Genomic DNA, 17,163 nt, shown 5'->3' on the forward strand with positions numbered 1-17,163 from the left:
ATGATACCCTAAAATTCATAATTCACTCAATGTATACTGTGTATGCGCTAAAATTAGTTTATCAATCACCTTTTGTGTACCAAGTTACTCTTATGTCAACTGAAATATTTTTTTGTACCGTATTACACGTATGTGTACCAAATTGTCATTAATTATTTATCAAGGTGTACGACTACACTGTATGCCAAAACTTTGCGCATCCTTTCTGAAAATCTTCGATACATCCAGAGGTTTTGGCGAAATTCGCCACTCAACGTTAGCAGGTCCGTAAGTAAAACTACATTTTGAATTGCTCCGTTTTGAGAATGTAGCTAGGGATCTCAATCTGCTAACCTTGAGTGGCGAGTTGTATCTGAAAATTCCTAGTATGGACCAGACATACACTGTCTTTGAAATTTTGGAATGAAAATTTCATATTGCAAATACGTGCTTGGTGCACAAGTTAGATATTAAAACTAAATATAAGTTTTATACAGAAACAGAACATTAGCCATTTCACGTAATACGACATTCCACGCAATAGGTGAATTACCACCTATCAGATATTTCTTCATATTTTAAGGTCAAAAAATTTCAAATGTATGTATACAATGCATATACATGTTCGTATATGTATATGTAAGAATTGTAACGCAAAGGTGCGAAAACAAAGTAAGACCGAGTCCGCGAACCCCCGAAGACAAGGGGGCCGAGGTGGGGGAGACGACCGCTGAGCCTTTTGCCGACGGGCCGTGACGTCAGACAGCCAGTCGGGCCAATTCGAAGTGGTGAACAGTCGAGTGTGTGGACAATAGTATGAGTGTGCGCCAGCAAGGGAAGAAACGAAGGTCGGACCCCCCTACAGAGCTCGCAGCAAACATGTAAAAAAAAAGTAATAAACCAGTTGATAACCGTAACGTTTCCGGCGTTCAGTTTATCTAATTCCTTCTGCTCCTCCTCGCGCCCGCCGCCCTTGAGATTATCCACCAGAACCTCGCTCGGTAGCCGTGCTCCATTCCTAACCGCACGGCCCTCGGGCCCACCGATTGCAGCTAGCAAGGTAAGCTATCCTAGTTTGGTTCGGAGCTAGGAAAGAAAATTCTAATCCGACCTGGAGCTCAACAGGAAGAGGCAGGTGAGAAAAAGCTTCGTGCCGGCGAGCCGTTGATCGCCGGTGCACGAGAAATCGTCCCGTTTGTGCCCCTGGACACATTCGGACATTTGCCGTCCGTCTGTGGACAGGGTGTAGAAAAAGTATTTTCGCCACAGTATATATAGTAGTAGTTACGCATATGTAAGTATTCATTTATTAGTATAACCATGATATTCCAAAAAGTATGTATTTTGTAACAAAAAAAGTGAATTGTTACTCCGAGAGTGATGCATACGTAAAGAAACGCCGTAAAATACTTCATATTTAGTAAGACAATATGAAACATTGAAAAAATGAAAAACTGAAACAAATGAAGGTTAATGTGCTGAATCTACATCTGCTTTCCATTTTCTGCCGTCACGTATATATTACATGATGTGATATTTTCTCTTATCGTTAAAAATTCAGGATTTGTCGTGTTTTGTGTTTGCATTTAATTACTTATTTCTTCGTTACTTCAATTTATTTCAATAGTATCTGTATATTCAAAACCAGTTCGAACTGATAGAAAAAGAAAAAAACATATCACTCAACGTTGTTTTCACACCAATGCATGCCCCTGCGCAGTTCTTGTTGTGAGTTCATGTCGCGCAGTACGAAAAGCAAGAAAAATGCAAAATACTTAGAATTATACTAGTAGATAGATTTTCTGCCGATTTTAATGTTTAAACGTTTTAACTTTACAATTTTTTTACAAGTAATGTTGCTATCATTAGTGTTTGGTTATAATTTGTTAGCAAAATTAGCGTTTTATTAAAAAAAATATTACATGAAATGTAAACGTGGTCCATACTTTTTATTATTATATTTAGATTCAACAGCATCAAATTTATGATAATTACACATAATAAAAAGTTTTCTTTTGCAGACCAGTGTAATCTAGATGCTCTTAAGGAACCTTGTAATTGCTGCACGTTAGGTGTAATAGGGATTCCTAAATCAAGATCCCTTTTTCGAATTTGCTCATGACATTATATATAATATGTTTCGTGGCGTCATCGCGCTGATTTCACGAAAATTATAAGGTCCCCAAAGAGTATCCAGATTATGCGAACAGATCGCTTCGTGCATTGCAGCAATATAATTTTATGTACATGTAATCACAATAAACTTTCTTCCATTTGTTTGAGTTTTTCATTTTTTCAATGTTTCATATTTTCTTAGTTAATGTGATGTATTTTATGGCGTTTTGTTACGTACACATCACTCTCAGAATGACGGTTATAGGGAACAAAGACGGCTCGAGGGAATAAGCTGAAATGCGAAATGTCGACTGGTTTTGCTGCAAAAAATATAATTTTTGCAACAAAAATTTTGGTGTACTTTTTCGTCATGTAAAAATACTTCAGACCTATTGTGAACCATTGACTATTAAACGTCAGGAACTTACTATTAAACATCTAAAAACGACCAATAAACGATAGCCAGTACGGGAAATTGACTTGCATTGCAATTTACAGTTAAATGAGGAGCTGCTTACGGTTAGATACGCTAGGTCTGGACTAACGCCTAAGAATACTGGCTAACTACGATTATTTCAATTCTTACGAATAAACCGTTGACTATCAAACGTCAAAACCTTACTATCGAACACCTATAAATGATCAACAAACGATTGCCCGTACAGGAAATTGAACTTCATTGAAATCCACTGTTAATGAGGAACCGTCATAAGTAAAATTCGCAAAGACTGGACGAACCCTCGGGTTCAATTCCTATGTACATACAACTGTTTTATTTTTCACGAATAACCGCTTGATTATCAAACATCGGAATTGTGTTATGAAACACTCACAAACGACCAACAAATGATTGATTGCCCGTACACGAAATTGAATTTCAATGCAATTTACAGTTAAATGCGCAGCTGCCGTAACTTAAATGCGCTAGGATTGGGCTAACTCCCGGGACTAGTGCCCAACTACAGTCCTTTTACTTATACGCATTTTGTTTTGAGGAATTTTTTTTCTAATCTTTACAGATAATCGGTGGATTATCAAATGCTGGACAAACGTTGGTAAACACCAACAAATGATGAACACACGATTTCGCACAAGCAGAATTCATTCGGGTGTTAATGACGGGTGAAATATACGAAACTTAGTTAAGGATGTAAGTCTTTTAGTCAAGGTAAAAGCCACTGTGCGTCTCGTCGTATCTTTGTCCAACTTGATCATCTTATGTTTCCGACGTATGACATCGCTTGCTTCCGATATTTCGCTCAACGTATCGCTATGCTTACGAATCTTGGCATTCTCCATGTTGGCGGCTTGATTGTCACAATAAAACTGTGCCAGTTTGCATTAGTTTATGCTCATAAGGCAGAACCTCTTCCTGTATCTTTTTCCGTTGATTTCGCTATCCTTGTCAATTACGACAAAACTATACTTGCCATCATTCCAGCATGTCGAGTATAAGTCTTTAAATTGTTGATACGTCACGACGGTGTTCACATGATCGTTGTAGGTATGTTTCAGATTCGTTTCACCCTGCCGAAATAGTACTAATAAGTTTGCATTGTCGCGTACCAGGTGTTTTGGAATACGCACGCAGGTTTGACTGAGATAAAAACTATCGACGTCGTGATGCTTGCCCATGCTGAACCATGCTCTGATATTATCTTGCTTCTCACACACCACATCGTCGAAAATTATGACAGAGGCCGGGTGTATATCTTCCGGTTTTACAACCTCCTCGTTCTCGCCAAACGGGAAATAGCCCACACCCCATGCGGGTTCTAATAACTTCTGCAAAAATTGATACTTTGGCCGGATGAGGGATTTTGTATAGACTGTAACGTGGCATTTTTAATGCCCGTTACAAGGGGCTCTTTGAACCCTGGGCGGAACCGAAATTTAGGAATTTCCGAAATTGAGTCGCGAAGTGTTTGCAAAGGAGCGCAGGGATAGAGTCACGCATCCGAAACTACGAGAGGGGACACCTTAGCGAATAGCGTAAGATATTTCAGGTTTTTTGTTTTTTTTTATTTTTCGAGCTACAACGGCATCAGGCAAGCAGTCGACATCAAATTCGAGGAAATTGCGAAGTGGCGGACTAGCGACAATTGCGAAGGAAGGATGTCGAGGCTGCGGAGGGGGAGCCGACGCAGATCCCCGCATCGCGGGAATCTAAGGTGGACGCAATTCCCGCTGGCGGCCGGCGCGCCGCAGCCTCTCCCCCTTCTCTCCTCCAACAATTGACTGGCGAACTTGCGACGGACCGACTAGCGACGAGGGAGCACCACGCTCACCGCCAAGACGTCATGAAGCTGCGCGGAGGACGAGATTGCAATCTAGCTTTAAGTTCTGCGCAGCGATGCTATTGAAGGTGCGCGTCGAGTTGCGCGATCGACGAAATCGATGACGGATCGATTATTGCGTACTCTTGTGGGTATGACGTCACGTATGGGATGGCGTATCGAGATCCGTGTTGCGGCAGGTCGTAGGTTTTTGAAACCACTCTAGTTCTGGCGGTCGTGATAAGTAGTCACGTTTTGGGGGAGTTTCGCGAAGTAACGGAGTCGCCCAAAAATCGCGAGGGGAATGGAAAGGGGGTTGCAAGGATGTAGAAGGTAAGCGCTGCTTCTATCCCCGCGATTGAATTTCGAGCATAATTAGGAAAAGGCTTGCCGAGTAACGGATCGCCGTTTTGGATTTGCGTTGTAGAAAAGTACTCGAAATTCTTTTGCCGATTCTTTTGCTTGATGACCGTACCCTGAGTACGCGTGTTAGAGTAAAGTAAATTTCGAGTTCTTGAGAAAGTGGAGTAGAGGCACGGGTTTTAGTTGAGTCTCTTTCGTTTTTGAAATTAAGTATAGCCGAATCCCGCTGTACCGGGTCGAGCCGCGTTATCGGGTTTTTCAGTGTTACCTCTCGAGTAGGTCGGGAAGTGCCGACTTGGAGTGCTCGGATTAGCGGATAACGTTTTGGAGGATTCTGAAAAGGTTTGATTTCGGATGCGTTGCGGTAGCGTATAGTTTAGGTTACGTTTAGTTGCGCCTGCATTGAGTTCCGTACCCGTTAGTTAAGATAATGTAAATTGAGTTGTGTTACCTTGAGTTTGTGTTTAGTTTAAGTTAAATTTAGTGGTGCTTGCGCTTAGTTAAGTTGCCGTTTATTTAAGATAGTGTTTAGTCGAGTTGAGGTGATGTATAGTCGAAATTGCCGTTGCGTTGAGCAGCAGTTGAGACGAGAAGTTTGAGTATTGAGTTTTGGTTGCGTTTGAAATATAGTAACGTTTGCGGATTCGTGTAGTCGAGATAAGTAGGAAATAAGCTTTAGGTTAAGTTATGTTGTCACGTTTAGAGTTAGGGCAGCTCGCGGTAGCGTCGGAGCTCCGAGTCGGGTGAGATCTCGGGCGAGATTCAGGACGCCGTCTGTTCGGTAGCCCGACGGCGCACCGTCGAATAATCAGTTTTAGTTTTGGTTTCGAGCAATAATCGCCATGGAGAACAAATGGCGAATTTGCAAATTGAAAATTGCGTATGAAGATTTTGTGATCGTTGAGTGACATTTTAGTTAGGGAGCCGCGAGTTCATTAGAGTAAGAAATAGAGTAGGTTACGTGTAATTTTCTGTTTATTTTTTGACTCGCGATGAGCGACTTTTGGATTATATTTTTTTTTTGTTTTGTATCACCGCTATTGGGAAATCTAAGATTTTATTTTACTTCTTTTATTAAATAGCGTGTGTATTTCGAGTGTCTCTCTCTCTCTCTCCAAAAACTATCCCTCCCCTCTCCGCGGTACTGAGCTACCGAGTATATGGTCGCGGTATATCGTATTACCGATTTCGAGGCGTGTTGATCACGCCAGGCGCCCAACAAATTTCGCGATATTGTTTCAGGTCCAGGGTACATCGTGGACGCCGATTTATTGTGCACGCGGTAAGTTCTCGGTCATTTTCTCCGGGTGACCGAGGAGCGGGAAAAATCCACGTCACAAATCGGCGCCCAACGTGGGGTCTTCGCGAAATTTCCGCTGTAAATTTCCGAGAAAGATAATAGCATTGCGCGTTTCGGAAATTTCGACTTAGCAAACGAATAGCGCTCGCGGAACGAAAACAACAGCGGTCGGAGATTACGGGAGAGAGAGGTCGCGAGACACTTCGGTTAAGCGTGTGACGTTTGGAGTACAGCGAGACAATTTTGAATACGTAGTGCGAGGATAAAAGTGTATACAAAGGGTGGCGAATAACACCGAAACTTGCGATTTACGACTCAGGCTACGAGTTGACGAATATACCGGGTGACAAAAAAGTACACCACGTATATTCGCACCCTACCTTTCTAATAATAGGGATAAGATCGCCTGCTTTTATCGCCAATCTCTTGCTTGTGTCATTTTTATTTTCTTTTGTTATTGCTTTTGGATTTCTGCTTTCTTTTTGTTTTTCTTTTGTTTTCTGCGGTTTCGAAATATTTTTTTTTGTGTTTCAAAGATGGATTTCAGCATCGCGGTTGACATTTTTTTTTTTGTTTGTTGTGTTGCTGGTGCGACATCATATTGTTTTTTCTTCCAGCCCGTCTTTTGTTTTTTTTGTTCTGTTTTATTTTGTTTACGGTATTTCTTTTGTTGGCGCTTTTATTCGCAATTCTGATATCGCTAAGGTAATAGAGGTGATTACACCAATACGAGGAAACATCTCTCTCACGTTCTGTTGGGGCTTGTGGATAATAGCGAATTAATTGAACTAGTTTCGCGGAAGTGTCCATGCTGGGTACTATTGCTTGCGCTCAGACTCTACTTACGGCTTTTGTCTTTCGGTTAGAATAGTTTGGTTTTGCATGCTTTTACGGTCATCACTGCTCTTCGTTTTTGCGGGCAAAATCAACATGGCAGAGGTAACCGTTGGCGCGTGGTTGTACGACATGACGAGCGATGAGCTCGAGTTAGCATTAGCCACCGCGAGGGTGAATTCCACCGCTAATTTGCTGGTACGTCGCGACCGTTACGTGCGACACCTCTTGCGTGCGCGCGGGGATCTGACAGTCACTTGGGAACCCGAGGACGAGGATGTCTTCGCGGGGTTGGCCGAATTAGCGACCGCTGCAGAACCAGTGCGTGAACAGCCCCGAAGGGCTAGCGATTCGCGATTGTTAGAACCCGTGAATATCACCATCGCGACCCGGCTAACCACGGTAGCGACGACGTGGTGGTGAGCGTAGCCGTCGCCTCGGCGGCTGTCACCACCTCGGCGGTGTATGGTAGCGCCTCGCGACCGACCGCGTATCAAGTTCCGACGCGGATACCCTTCCACTCGATGCCGTTTTCGATGGCGAGCGGAGCCCAGGAGCACTGGGGAGAGGCCTCCCCAATCCAAGGGCAGCGACAGGGGCATGAACAGCCCCTAGTGGATTCCACCCGACTGATCGCAGGGACGTCAGCTCCGCGGGTCGAGTCCCGGTCGCTACCGGCCGACCCTGCAACAATTCCTCGCGACATGGCGACCGCTGCCCTGCCAGCTTGGGCCCGGGATCCAATTACGGAATCGCGTACCCGGGAGACGATTCGTGACATCCCGAGGGCCTTGCGAGGTTGGAACCTCAAGTTCTCGGGAATTGGCGAGCCGAGTGTCGAGGATTTCCTGACGCGATTGGAGGAATGGCGAAGTCTGTCCGAATTGAGTGAAAACGAAGTGTTGAGTTCGCTCACGATGATCTTCTCGGGCGTGGCCTTGGAATGGTTGCGTTGCGAACGAGATAGCTGGGTCACGTACGACGAGTTTCGCGCGGCATTACGTTTGTGGTTCGGGGACGGGACAGTCGGAAGTCGCGTGGAGGATCAAGCTAGGTCGCGAACTCAGGGACCAGTAGAGTCAGTGACGGAATATCTTTCCTGCGTTCGAGGGTTGTTGAGACGGATGCCGCGTCCGTACACTATGGAACAGCAACTAGACTTGGCCTTTAAGAACCTGCGTCCCGAAATTCGCGAAGTCCTCCGTCGAAGGGAAATTCGTACGTGGAGCGAATTGATCTATCTCGCCACGGAGCGGGAACGAAACCTCGCGTTATCTCGCGAATACCCCCCCCCGCCCACGCCGAAAGAGTCCTTTATTAGTGAGTTAGCGTGCCAGACCAAAACCGCGGCGGCTCGAGGCGAACCTGGATTAGCCGCAATTACCGAAGCAGGGATCGAGCCAACCGTAGCGCAGACGATAGAGAAGCTGCTCGCGGCCCAGGTGAAAGGGCTCGAGGAGAAATTGTTGAAGGCGATGGCGGTGGCGGCCCAGAGGGGTAAATCGAGCGGCGCACAGCCCAAGTGGCGGAAGCCCGGCTCCAACGAGGCCGACCTCGCCGAAGCGACCCGCGCGAGGACCAAGGAGGGGAGCGGCCCCCTCGGTTAACCAGCCGGCCACGCGCGTGCCCCGGGCCGTACAATTTCGTGGCGACAAGGTGTGGGACGAGAAATTATGTATGAATTGTCATCGCCCCGGTCACCGATTCAACAGCTGTCCGGACCCCTTGCGAATCTTTTGCTACCATTGCGGGTACGACGACGTCTATTCGACGGATTGTCCGCGGTGTTCGGGAAACCAGGGAGGGCAGCCTCGCTACGTATCGGCGCGGCGCCCCGAGTGGAAGACACCACGGCATTGCGTGGCGTCGAGGGGGAAATCGCGACGTGCTTTCCGATGCAGACCATGGAGTTCGGTCAACGCTGGTTTTTGCGGGTGTGTATCGGGGGCACATGGGTCAGTGCGTTGTTAGACACCGGCTCATCGCGAACATTTCTCGGTACGGTCGGACACCAGATCGCGTTAGAGTACGGACGACAGATAAAATAACCCAGCTGTTCGAGTGTCGTATTGGCGAATGGATCGGTAGAAGCAATAACCGGAGAGGTAGAGCTTCTGATAACGTTGCTGGGTGTCGCGCATGAGTTTTCGTTGCGGATTATCCCCACCTTAGTTGGAGATTGCGTCCTCGGTATGGATTTTGTACGAAAATTTGGCTTTTCGATTGACGGCGCGCGCGAATCATGGAGGATTGCGGATGTTCCGGAACACGAGGGAAAATTTGAGGAGGGTCGGCAGATCCAAATTACCGATGTGTCAGGTTGTAGCGGCATCGTAGAGCTAGCGGATAGCGAGAATCGCGAATTACAAGAGTTCTTAGCGTAGGAACTACCGAAAGTCTCGGGAGACTTGGGCCTCACCCATCTCGCGGAGCACGAAATAGACGTGCAGGGAAGCGCACCTATCAAGCAGCGGTACAACCTCGTATCTCCGAAAGTGCAGGAGGCTATTAACGAGGAGGTAGATCGCATGCTCGCGGATGGAGTAATCGAACCCTCCCAAAGTTCGTGGTCGACGCCAATCGTGATGGTCAAGAAGCCAAACGGGAAATATCGGTTCTGCTTGGACTTCAGGAAAGTAAATAGCGTTTCAAAGAAGGATGCGTACCCGATACCGTTTATGAACGGCATATTGGATAAATTGCGGTCGGCCAAATACATCTCGACTATAGACTTGAGTCAGGCTTACCACCAGATTCCCTTGACACGCGAGAGTCGCGAAATAACGGCGTTCACGGTCCCAGGTCGCGGATTATTCCAGTTCGTGCGAATACCATACGGGCTTACCGGAGCCCCAGCTACCTTCCAGCGGTTAATTGACAAATTAATTACTCCAGAGATGGAGCCGCATGCCTTCGCGTATCTCGACGATATTATTGTAGTGACCACCGATTTTCGTTCGCACTTAAAATGGCTATCTCGCGTTATCGAACGGATAGTGTTGGCTGGGCTTACCATCAACCCGGAAAAGTGCGAGTTCTGTCGTAGCGAAGTTTGGTATCTAGGGTTCAAGGTGAACCAGGACGGCCTACAGGTCGATGCCGACAAGGTGGAACCGATTCTAGAATATGCCGCGCCGAAAAACCTGCGGCAATTGAGGCGATTTTTGGGTATGGCTTCGTGGTATCGGAAATTCATCCCCGAGTTCGCGAGTGTAGCGGAACCCCTCACCCGGTTGTTGCGGAAAGATAAGAGATGGGGCTGGGGTAGCGAACAGGAAACGGCGTTCAAACGCATAAAAGCCGCGTTGACGTCGGCTCCGGTTCTAACGTGTCCCAACTTTGAGCATGAGTTCGTCGTGCAGACCGACGCGAGTAGCTTTGGTATTAGTGCCGTCTTGACACAGACTATTGGCGGAATTGAGCCTGTGATCGCGTACGCGAGTCGGACCATGTCGGACGCGGAACGTAAGTATACCACCACCGAACAGGAATGCCTCGCGGTGATTTGGGCTGTCAAAAAGTTTAGAGCGTACTTGGAAGGATATCACTTCACAGTGATAACCGACCACGCGAGTCTAAAATGGTTGCGGGAATTGCGGAATCCGACGGGTCGGTTAGCTAGGTGGGCGCTCGATTTGGTGGAGTACGATTGCGCAATTAAACATCGAAAAGGAGCAATGCACCATGTGCCGGATGCCTTATCGCGGATGTACGAAGGCGAAGACGAGGGGACGGAAACGCTGGCCGCCCTTGACGTCGCTGGAAACGACAGACCAGGGACGGAGCGTAAGGCCGCCTGGGAAGTCGTCATCGATCCCTGGTACCAACACCGCGTCCAGGACGTCCTGGACTACCCGCACAAGTTCCGGACTTGGTCAATAGTCGAGGGGCGGCTATATCATCTGCGGGCGGACCCCTTAGTCGAACCAATACTAGCGGACTTGGCGCCGTGGAAATTAGTGCTCCCGAGGGAGCAGCGGTCGCGGATTTTCACAGAAGTCCACGAAGACCCCCAGGCAGGGCATTTTGGCGTCGAAAAAACCTACGCGCGAGCGAAAGCTGACTACTACTGGCCCGTAATGTATCGCGATATCGTTTTGATGGTCCGGGCTTGCGAGCGCTGCCAAGAGTGCAAGGTGCAACAGGCGTCACCGGCGGGCCTTATGGGTCGACGGGTCGTCGACACGCCCTGGACCGTAGTTGCGGCGGACGTCATGGGTCCATTTCCCAGAAGTCGGGCCGGTTTCGAGTACCCTTCAGTTTTCGAAGATCTGTTTACCCGATGGGTGGAGTTAGCGCCCTTGCGAAAATCAAACGCGAAGAATATTCTTGCCGCACTGCAAGATCTCGTGCTGTCCCGATGGGGTACCCCGGAGGTGCTCCTGACGGATAAAACGGCACGGAATTCGCGAATAAGGCCGTCGACGAGCTATGCATCGCGTACAATATTACCCGCCCCAAGGTACCACCGTATCACGCGCAAGCCAATCCCGTGGAAAGGGTGAATCGCGTAATAAAGACGATGATCGTAGCGTACATCGAGGCCGATCATCGGGACTGGGATGCACACCTTCACGAGTTCCGATTTGCGTACAATACCGCCGTGCATAGCTCACTGAGAGTCAGTCCCGCATTCCTAAATTTGGGTCACGATCCCAAACCCCGGACGCAGTTGCGACGGCTCGTGGAAGGTCCCGCGGAAATCCCCGTTCCCCATGCCGAAGTATGGGGGGACCGAATGGCGAAGTTAGGTGAATTGCGTGACGTAGTGACCAAACACCTCGAAGACGCCCACGAGCGACAGGCGCGGTATTATAACCAAGGGCATCGGGATATCCGTTTCGCAGTTGGGGATAGGGTGTGGAAGCGAAACCGAGTTCTGTCGTCAGCCGCCCAACAGGTAGCGGCAAAGTTAGCCCCCAAATTCGCCGGTCCGTTTCGCATGGCGAGGGTAATCTCGCCCGTCGTGTACGAATTAGAGAATAGCGAAGGACGGGGTCTCGGTAGGCACCACATCAAGGATTTAAAGCGGTACGTGGAGTCTTAGGCAATTGCGCCTAGGAACGGGGAGGAACAGTGAGGGGGAAACAGGCTTCTCGGGGAGAGGAAAGAAGTGACAGGCAATAGCCACGATCCTGACTGACTCTTCCCCATAGATGGAGGTGGAGTCGCGAGAACCGACGATGACGTGCGGGCGGTCCGAGACCTTTTAAGCTGGGCGAGGATTCCGCGCCCCCTCGGGTCCGCTGGTTGGGGCCAACAACACCCGGCACCTGCAGGCTGGCGTCGGTGGCTGCCGGACGGAGGTTGCTGGAACTGCTGGTGGCGGTTCCACAACTACCATGATTGCGAGCGGGAGTTGGGGGTTTTCTGCTGGCGATGCGGCTGGCCGGGCTACACCAAGTCAACCTGCCCGCAGTGCCGCGACCAGCCAAGCGGACCGAGCAGGGGACCCTCCCGCTGACCACCGGCAGGCCCGCCAGCAATCCCTACCGTCGCGAGGGCAGTCGCCCACCAGATCCCCCCCTTAATGGCGAGGGAAATCCCACCCCCATTCACCATCGCGAGGGAAGACGCCCCGGCACCCCCCCCCCCCCCGCCCCCCGGTTGCGAGGAGCGAGGAGGAGTCCGTCGACGAGGCGGAACAATTGCGGCGGCGGATTATAGCGTCCGCGACCGGCCGGGACGACGCGGCTAGGCCACACAAAACTTTTTTTTTACTTTTTAAGATTATAATAAAGATTGATTTATCGAATATAAATGGCGTCCGCTTTCTTTCCTAGACCCCAGGTGGCGGGCTTTGAGAAAAATTTCAGGTCCGATGGCGAAGTAGAGGGCTCCCCTAGACAACCTTGGCGTAAGGAAGGGGACCAGTTGAGCTCGCGAAGAATCCCGGAGGGCATGCGAGTGGGCGTCTAGCCATACGGAAGAGCAAAGTTTTTTTTTTTTGTTTTTTTTTGTTGTTTTATCTTTCTCTTGGGAGGGGGTTCTCGGTGAGTACCGTGCAATAGCGTGTGGTTACTTCGAGCTTGCGGTCACCTCGCGAAGTTCGGCTCGCGGGATGCAGCGCTGGCGCTCTGGCACCCCACGTTCCGTCTAGGGGGGGGAGTTGTAACTTGGCAGTTCGGTTAGGCCTGCCCGTTACAAGAGACTCCCTGAACCCTGGGCGGGATCCAGGAATCAGGGTTTCGAAAATCGAGTCGCGAAATAATCCTAGAGAGCGCCAGAACTGGAGTCACGCACCCGAGCTTCAACAGGGACGAAATAATGCATTACGACCAAGATTTTACAGGCTTTTGTTTTTTTTATTTTTTTTTGAGTGCACCGGCTACCCTCCAGCGACCAACTCCGACGCCGAAGATCTTTCGAGGCAAGGCGAAACCGCGGAGATCTCGCGGGAAGGACACCGAGGCTGCGGAGGGGGAGACAACGCAGATCCCTGCAGCGCGGGAATCCAAGGCGGACGCGATTCCCGCTGGCGGCCGGCGCGCCGCAGCCTCCCCGCTCACCCCGCCTACGCCCAACCGAGGCAACCGCGAGAGATCAGCTAGCGACGAGGGAGCACCACCCCGCCCAACCCCAGGACTCCGTAGAGCTGCGCGGGAGACGACATCGCGATCTAGCCTTAAGTTCTGCGCTGCGTAGTGACGACAGGTGCGCGGCAAGTTGCGCAATCCCCAAAATCGATGACAGATCGAGTGTTGCGCATTCTTAGGGTGATGACGTCACAAAGGATTAGTGTGACGAGATCGGCGTTGCGACCATCCGAGAGCACTCGAGTTCTGGCGAACGACTAGATATAACGTGTGTCGCGAGCAAGCCCGTGAAGTTTTGTTTTTTTGTTGCGTGGTTGAAGATGGAGTTTTCGAGGAAGGATGGACGGACATGTTCATGAGGGAGTGGGGCAATTCGTGGCATGGATGTGGAGCGGTAAGCGCTGTTAACCTTCTTACGAGAAAATCTCGAGAGATAATTAATAGAGGCTTGCCGAGGACGGATAGCCAGTGAGGATTGGCGTTAGCGACAGTACTCGAGATTCTTTAGCCGATACATCTGCTTGGTAACCGTAGCCTGAGTTGCGCGTAAGGAAGTAGCGTTAATTTCGGGTGATCGAGGAGATCGAGTCGAGTCACGGGTTGAGCCGAGACATTATTACCTCGAGTTTGAGTGTAACCGAATTCCGTTACACGGGGTCACTTCAACTTAGTCCGATACAGCCTCAGTTCTCGTATAGGTCGCGAGCAGTCTAACGGGGAGCATTCGAATTCGCGACCGCGTCCCGCCGTCGCGGAGAAAGTTGAGCTCGGGTGCGTGCTAGTAAAAATATTCTTTTGTAGAGGATAGTCGCGGGTGACGCGACGAGCCTCGTTTTCGTTTGGTTTTTAGTATAATCCGTTAGTATTAAGTTGGCGACCAGCGCCCGTAGGCATAAGCAAATTTTATTTCTTTTTCGTTTGATTGATTTATTGCCGATCGCGGACAGCGTCGGCCGAGAATTCGGTTCCGTTTCCGTCAAGGGGTTTAGTATGAAGTTGGCGAGTAGCGCCATTCTGTAGAGGACGATCACGGGCAGCGCGTCGGGTCCTATTTTGTTTTTGGTTTTTTTTTGTGTGTAAATTAGCGGTTATGATTAGTACAGCGACTAGCGCACGTAGGCCGTAGAGGTCTTCTGGATCCATTCATTTTTTTTATTGATTGTTTTGTTTGCTCTTTCCTTTTTTTAAAGCTAAGCGTTTGCGTTTGGAATCGCGAGGAAAAAATTTCGCTGTATTGATATTATTTTTATTGTATTCTTTCCTGTATTATCGCTATTTGGAAATATATTGTGTTATTTTATTATTGCTTTGTGAAATAACTTGTCGGCGTACGTGTGACGTATCTCTCTCTACCCAAAAATTACCCCTCCCCTCTCCGCGGTACTGAGCTACCGAGTATATGGTCGCGGTATATCGTATTACCGATTTCGAGGCGTGTTGATCACGCCAGGCGCCCAACAAATTTCGCGATATTGTTCCAGGTCCAGGGTACATCGTGGACGCCGATTTATTGTGCACGCGGTAAGTTCTCGATCATTTTCTCCGAGTGACCGAGGAGCGGGAAAAATCCACGTCACAATATATATAATGTCTCCTAATCGTAGATTTCACCTCCTAAATAATTCATTGTGCGAAATATATTTGATATAATAAATATCCTATACACGTTGTAAATTCAACATTTGCGAGGGGTTTTTTCTCTGAGGTTCATACCTCAAAGATTCTCCTCTCTGAGCCATAATAAAACATAGAACTGATGGCTAAAAATACGTGTTTATTTCATTTATTCCTATCCCCTAGATCCTTGTTTTCTAGAGTTGGAAATTGTGTCCAAATTAAAAAATACGCGGTCTCTTTTTTGTTACAAAGGACGCGCCCCATGAAACATGTTGTGTATTTCGACATTATCGGTGATTTGCAACCACCTAAGGATTGGAAGAAGTATCTTGGTGTTGGTAGCGTAAAATACAATCAGAAGGGGTATCGGGAATATGATACTCTAATTTGTGGCCACTTGTGTCTTAAATCTCTCAGCGGGTAGCTATGAAAAGAATAATGCCACATGCGCATGCATTAGTCACGACGGAATCATTGACGTTGACACTATCGGGCATATCCTTTGTGCTGGAGGTACAATATTTCTCCCCAATCGAGTTATCGTCGAAGAAAAACTGTTCTCGGATTCTTCGAGCTTCTGACATTCAATTCAATACCAAATATTTAAGAGGGGTGTAATACATTTTACCTGGAGCGACCGGATAACAGTAGAGAAATCATCACGATACCTATGGGAAGCTATGAAATTGAGGATATTGAAAGTTTTCTGTATAAAGAGCTACGCTCCGACATCAACCTCAGTCTGTGAGCCAACAAAAACGAGCTGAACAGTGAAATCACGTGCAATCAAGTAGTAGACTCCAAACCCGAGGATTCCATTGGCCGATTGTTGAGACTTAAATCGGTTAAGCCAGTATGAGACGTTACTCAGAAATCTGAATCAACGGTAGCCATACTAAAAGTTAATACATGACGCATTGAGTGCAACATAACCACACGGGCGTACATAAACGAGTGTCGAGCTCACACGATTCATCAATTTTTCCCTACCGTACCATCAGTATATGAAATTGTTGAAGTGCCTGTCAACGTCATTTACCTCCCAATTGCCGTACAGTGGATACATCATATGCAGCTGAGAATATTTGACCAAGATGACGAGTTGATTAATTTTCGTTGAGAAACGATAATTGTCCGTTTACATATGAAATCTCTCAAATAATAGGGATTGTGTTTAAGGCGAAAAAGTCGGGCAAAATTTATAAAAGCCAGAAATCATCAGTCGCTTAGCATTTCTGACAAACCTTACATCTCCGATGGCGCTGACACCTCTGAACGTTTGGTTTTTTTAGAGGCTACGTCTTCGATTACGTGGAAATTTTGGGAAGAGAAAAATTCGCTGTATCCTGTGCATGTTACCATGGGAGAAATAATAAGAATACAGAAACCCGTGACATTCGACGAATCGATTGCGCACTCTGAGATTCACGCTCGTCAACCGTTTGCGTCATCAACCTTCGGGGACAACGATGAAATTCGTATTTCTGTTCAAAATCAGAACAAGTGCGTGCTACTGATGAAAAGCTCCCTATACATTCACGGGAAAGTGACGAAAGACGCTTATTCGATGGTAGCTGCTACGAAAGTGGTCAACATGGCTGTTTGCCATATGTTTAAGGAAATACGTTACAAGTTGAACGGTGTGGAAATTGATCGGAATCAAAATGTGGACACCACCAGCGTTATGATGGGCTACTCATCCTTCACCCCCAGATAGCAGCATGGTTCGGAGAACACTGGTTGGTTAAGCGATGCCGATATCAACTTGACCGATGATGCTCGAAATTTTGATGTTGTTTTACCGCTGTATTATGTACTAGAATTTGCAGAGAATTATTGTCGAGTATTCGTTAACGCCAAACATGAATTGATTCTCACATGCACTAACATCGATTTAATTGCTGTAATTCAGACTAACTCTACCGAGAAGTTTAAAATGAGCCTGAAAAAAAGTCGATTGGCTGTTGCCCTTCATCAAACTAACCGTTAAGTCAAGAACTTAGCTACTCAACAACATCGCCAAGGTCCCCACCATATCCATTAGTTTTCGTTCTTGGAAAACGTATGTTTATCCGATGCTTCCGTCAACGCCTCGACATGCTGGGTGGTCAAAATATTGACGCAGCTAGAGAAGCCTAGATAT

At 47.8% G+C, this 17,163-nt stretch overlaps 1 protein-coding gene across 5 annotated transcripts in view; it reads right to left on the reverse strand.

The window, feature by feature from the left end:
• Window positions 1–17,163, reverse strand: part of LOC107227447 (pheromone-binding protein-related protein 6) — a 66,073-nt gene that overhangs the window by 994 nt on the left and 47,916 nt on the right. The window lies entirely within an intron of this gene.

This window comes from Neodiprion lecontei, chromosome 1, assembly GCF_021901455.1.
Source record: "Neodiprion lecontei isolate iyNeoLeco1 chromosome 1, iyNeoLeco1.1, whole genome shotgun sequence".
Classification (NCBI taxonomy): Eukaryota; Metazoa; Arthropoda; class Insecta; order Hymenoptera; family Diprionidae; genus Neodiprion; species Neodiprion lecontei.